Here is a 6,321-nt window from a genome sequence, read left to right as displayed (position 1 = left end):
TTACCTCTGCTGATCACTCCTTGGAGTTTCTCCCCCTGGTTTTCTTCATGTTGCCAAACCTTTGGTATCAACATCCACAGGTCTCATTCATCGCTTGTCATTGAAAATAGTATTTTTAAAAAAACTTTCAGGTTTTTTTAATTCAGAAAGTTAAAATACAAATTCCCCCAAAGTAAGAGACATTACAAAAACAAAACAAAAGTAGGCAAAACATTAAGGAAGGTAGTATTTTTAATATGCTCACTTATGCTCCTTACCAAATGTAAGGACTTTGCAATGGACTACATCTTTATTATTTTTTCATAGGGATAAATGGGTTTTTTGCCCAGAAATCTCCATTAACTTTGATTCCACTTAAGTTTGGACATCATATTGCATCCCTTTTTGCCCAGTTCTTTTACACAGAGTGGTGTCCAGAGAATCCTTGACTTTTTCTTACATCAAATGGCTTCACATCTAAGTCCAACATCTAATTTGGACCTTTCAAACCCCTCATTCAAAGGGTATGGGCCAGTGGTGAAATCTAAAAAATTTTCCCTACTGGTTCTGTGGGCGTGGCTTGGTGGGCATGGTAGGGGAAGGATACTGCAAAATCCCCATTCCCTCCCCACTCCTTGGGGAAGGATATTGTAAAATCTCCATTCCCACCCACTCTGGGGCCAGCCAGAGGTGGTATTTGCCAGTTCTCCAAACTGCTCAAAATTTCCACTACCGGTTCTCCAGAACCTGTTAGAACCTGATGGATTTCACCCCTGGTATGAGCCTTTCCCTAACTATTTTCTAAATGGATCCTAGCAACCATTTAGCTTTGTTATATGCAACAAAGAAAGTATACATGGAAGCAATTTATTAAGCTGTTGAATATTTTTCCTGATATTCTTTGCTAATACTTTAATAATGAGGTCAAAGAAAGTTAGAGAATTTAGTAATCCTATTTATTTTAAAAGGTCTTTTGCTGAGTCCACTGTTTTTAATTACTGCTTTTGTGAGTAAATATAACTGATTAATAATAAAGTCAACTATTTGTTTCCCAATCCAGTTTTAAAAATTTACCTTCTGCTCCTACAGAAGCTTTCAGAATATCTAAAAACAGTAATGATCAACATATTGTATTGTAGTCAATTTTTTTTCTAATTGAAGATATTGTATTTATTTTATTTAAAAAATAGAGTTGATTTGGGGAGATATAATTGTATAAGGATAGATTTTAATTTTTGGACAATAATGTAATTTTTAAGTTTTTTTTTATTTATTTTTTTTAATTTGATTTATATGCCGCCCTTCTCCGAAGACTCAGGGCAGCTTACAATGCGTTATGCAATAGCCTTCATACTTTTTGTATATTTATACAAAGTCAGCTTATTGCCCCCACAAACTGGGTCCTCATTTCACCTACCTTAGAAAGGATGGAAGGCTGAGTCAACCTTGAGCCTTGGCGAGATTCGAACCCTGCAGTAATTGCAGGCAGCTGGTCTTAATAAGCTTAATAACAGGGTGCCTTAAACCCCTGTACTACCAAGGTTTTCACTTAATAATACTTATATTATGACATTCAATTAAGATATTGTTTCTAGGGATCCAGAATTTTCACTAATGCCTACCTTTGCTTTGGGAAAAGAGGCCACTTTATAACCATGTGTATAAGTTGCTCTGCTTCCCAGATAAAAGTTTTTGACTCTTTTGAAAGCTTTTTTCATGCTGATCGTTCAATTTTTTCATTCTGGCAAATCTTTCTTTCTCGCAAGGATTTAAGCAATATTACTTCAATTTAATTTGGTGGTTTTCACACTTTTTAAAAAATTCTGATTATTAACCATTTCCAAAGGTTACATGTGCACAGCATGGAAAAGAATAGTCACTTACTATTCGTTAGTAAATGACTATATAGTTCAATCTCTTGGTCTACCTCAAGTCACCACAAATATATATTCTAATGTTCTCTACTATGGTAGTTTCTTCCAGATATGTTAGGACTATAGCTCTCAATGTACCAAATCAGCATGGCTAAAAATGGAGCTGCTGCTGTTCAAGCACTTGGGAAACTCAAATTGGAGAAGGCTATAGCAGTTGCATTTTCTCCAAGAGTAATAGAAAGAATGTAAAGAGATATAATGAACAATGAGAAATAATGAAGAAGAGATGAAAACTATGGCTAACCAGATGCCCTTCCCATGTGACAACTATGTTGTTTGGGGTTAATGAGAATTCTAGTCCAATAACCTAAAGATCAATATAACTGAATAGCTGTTTCCTTCTTTAAGTCATTGAGTTCATGGCATTAGTTCTACATAATTATCTGCATTCTCCCTTATTCTATGTCCCACAATAGCTTGCTAATTTGGTGCAAAATGTGTATCTTTATCCTAAAGCATAGAAATTAAGAAAATTATGTGCTGTGTAGTTTCTTTGATGCCCATTTGTAGCCAGTGGCGATGATCTACTGGGTATAACAGTTGCTAATGCAGAAAAAAGTATTTAATTTAACTTAAATTTAACTGTAAGACATTCCATCACAACTACAACACGAGAGGGAAAGTAATGTAAAGTTTAATGAAATCTAATGAGATATAAGGTAAACTCATCTAATAAAACTAGGGATATTATAATTGGGCTGCAAAAAAGCCAGATGACCACTAGATGGCAGCAAAGAGAGCTCTAAGTAAGCTCTCTGTACCCGGAATGAATTCGAGGCCTTCAACACTGAATACTTGGGTAAGTGGCGACACCTAATGGTCTATCTTGGTAACTTTTCATTCCTGATTACATTTTCTTAGCATATTGATTTAAAATATTTTTGTAAGGTATTATACTTTATTTATTTTATTTATTTGTATCCCACCTTTACTATACAATTTTTATCCAACTCTTTCAATATATATTTCAAGATGTAGATGCATATATACACATATGCATTAGGATTTCTAGTACAGGTAGTCCTCGACTTACAACAGTAGTGACCATTTGAAGTTACAACAGCACTGAGAAAAGTGACTTATGATCATTTTTCACACTTACGTTCATTGCGGAACCCTATAGTTACATAATCAAAATTCAGATGCTTGACAACTGACTCACATTTATGACAGTTGCAATGTCCTGGGGCCACGTGATCACCTTCTGCAACCTTCTGACAAAGGTTCTTTTTGATTAAATATTTTGATTAAGTGGACTAGCCCAGAAAATTAAATATATTAAATATATCATTATTTCAACCACTTCAAAAAAGAAAAAAGTCAGATTCATTTAACAACTGAGTTACTAATTTAGCAAATGTAATGATTCATAGTTAACAGATTTGGCAAAAAAGGTCATAAAACAGGACAAAACTCACTTAACAAATGTCTTAACAACAGAAATTTTGAGCTCAGTTGTGGTCATAAATTGAGGATTACCTGTACTACTTCTAAGAAGTCAAAGTGCAAATTAAAGCCACAGGAAACACTATTGGAGGGTATTCACCGTACCCTCCTGTCCATCTACTAAAATTCCAAGATCAAGTTGTCATCCCAAAACTTCTGAGAGGCCCGCAACCAGAGAAAGATTGCTACCGCCAATATATTTGCATGTTCACAGTCATAGGTTCAGTCCCTGTTATTGCTGATTATAAATGGTTCAGGCAGAATGTGTTAAGATCTGAGTCATACACAGATTTTTTTTTTCATTACAGTCACTGGATTATCAGATTTTGCTCCCTTTCGGTATCTTAAATGAGTAATATATTTGGAACTCAGCACTTTCCAGCCAAATCATCAACTAGAGCTGTATTTCTCTTAAACTTCAAGGCAGATCTAGGTGGAGCAACAGTTCAACTTTTCCACATACAAAGGAGTTGATCTATCCTATTTCTGAAAAAGTTTTTCTGTGCAAATATTTGTTTCCATAAGATTGCTTTGTCCTAGTCGAGACTCTTGTTTAAGAATGAAGATGGTGCTCCCACATCTCCAGATCAGAGGTGGGTTTCAGCAGGTTCTGACCAGTTCTGGAGAATCGGTAGTGGAAATTTTGAGTAGTTCAGAGAACCAGTAGTAAAAATTCTGACTGGCCCCGCCCCCATCTATTCTCTGCCTCCCGAGTCCCAGCTGATTCGGAGGAAATGGGGATTTTGCAGTAACCTTCCCCTGGAGTGGGGTGGGAATGGACATTTTACAGTATCCTTCCTCTGCCACGCCCACCAAGCCATGCCACGCCCACCAAGCCATGCCACGCCCACCAAGCCACACCCACAGAACCGGTAGTAAAAAAATTTGAAACCCACCACTGCTCCAGATGTTTACATTTCTATTTACAGAAAGTACATAGAGTGCACCAATAATTTTCTGAAGGAATCATTGTTCTGGGTGGATCTTCAGAGTAATACTCAATCAGAGACACAACATGGAGCTTCCCTGGGAGCATATGATGCTGCTTCTTAGCATCATATATGATATATATGATGTGTGTGTGTGTGTATACTCCATTTTGAAAAATCTAGAGAATTAATTCTAGAACTGTTGTAGAATTAGAGGATTAACCATTTGCACCAAAAAAAAAATCTGATTTCCTTGATACCACATAAGTAAATCCAACAGTTACTGTTTGAAAACTATGATTTATAACTTGGTTTTATGGCCTGTTTAAGACAATATATTAAAACAATATACTAAGACAGTATACTAAGAAATGATTTCTTCATTTTAGCTTTGTGCAAAGTGTAATTCCAAGCATATGGTTTTTAAACAATACCAAGTTACTTCCATTTTATGCGAACCTAACTGTGACATTTTACAACTACAGTTAAACAAACCATTAATATAATGCATAAATTCAGCAAATATGGAAACAGATGAAAAACCTCCGGCGTTGCCTATCTGCCCCTTTCTTTGCTGTACTAATTGAAGGTTGAACATATGGAAAGATAATCTCCTAGTACATTGTGTTCATTCACTCTACTTCCCTCACTGCTTGCTGCTTTCAGTCTTATTTGCAATCATTATGTTCCAACTTTTCCTGTAGTAGTTTCACTGCGGGGGAGGTGGTAGCGGTGATTGTGGCCACCTCTTTTGAGTGTGAACTAAAGTGTGTGCAGGGAGGGAGGCTTGCATTAGGTGGAACAGCTCACATGATCCTAAGGTAGGTAGCCCATGACCAGCCATAGGAGTTTCAGTTCCCAGTCCCAGACAGAAATATCTCCAGTGAGAGGTATTTATTAGACCATGACACAATATTTTTAGTCATGATGAGGTCTCAACAACAACAACAAAAAAAAGATGACTGAGAAGCACTGCACTTCCTTTGCGTGACTGCTTGGATTGGCAAAAGCAGGTGCCAGGACAAGACATGTGGCTTATAAGGCAGAGGGATCATAAGTCAAACTGATGCTTTTTGAGATATAGCTACAGAATAACAATAGTGATGGGTTTTTTTTGGGGGGGGAAGGCTTCTGTGCAATTATATCTTTTTTAGGAAGCTCTTTCCCCAAAAGGAAAGAAAGAGGATTATTTACAGATAGTTCTTGACGTATGTCCTCTGTTGAGACTACAATTTCCATGGTTAAGCCAGGCAGTTGTTAAATGAGTCATGCCTATTTTTCCAACTTTTTTTCGCCTACAATTGTTAAGCAAATCACTACAGCTGTTAAGTGAATTATGCAGTCATTAAGTGAATCTGGCTTCCTCACTGACTTTGCTTGTCAGAAGTCAGTTGGGAAGGTCACAAATGATAATCACATGTAACCATCATAAATTCATACCAATACCAAGCACCCAAATCGTCACCTCTCGCCTTGACTACTGCAATGCTCTCTACATGGGGCTCCCCTTGAGGGGCACCCGGAGGCTCCAGCTGGTCCAGAACGCAGCAGCGCGGTAGTGATGGGAGCAGCATGGCGCTCTCATGTAACACCGCTCCTGCGCGAGCTGCACTGGCTCCCGGTGGTCTTCCAGGTGCGCTTCAAGGTGCTGGTTATCACCTTCAAAGCGCTCCATGGCATAGGGCCTAGCTATCTTCGAGACCGCCTGCTGCTACCGACGACCTCCCAGCGACCCGTGCGCTCCCACAGAGAGGGCCTCCTCAGGGTGCCATCAGCCAAACAATGTAGGCTGGTGACCCCCAGGGGGAGAGCCTTCTCTGTGGGGGCACCTACCCTCTGGAATCAGCTGCCCCCAGAGATAAGGAGAATCCAAGACCTCAGTGCCTTCCGCCGTGCCCTTAAAACCCACTTTTTCCAGCAAGCCGGGCTGGCTTAGGAAGAAATTTTTTAAAATTTTTAAATGTTTAATTGGTTTGTGGTTTTTTAAATTTTGGGCCAAATTTATATAGATTTTAATTGTTTTTAATATTTGT

Source organism: Pantherophis guttatus, chromosome 4, assembly GCF_059756535.1.
Source record: "Pantherophis guttatus breed Tessera chromosome 4, ASM5975653v1, whole genome shotgun sequence".
Taxonomy (NCBI): Eukaryota; Metazoa; Chordata; class Lepidosauria; order Squamata; family Colubridae; genus Pantherophis; species Pantherophis guttatus.
Note: the sequence above shows the minus strand (reverse complement) of the source record.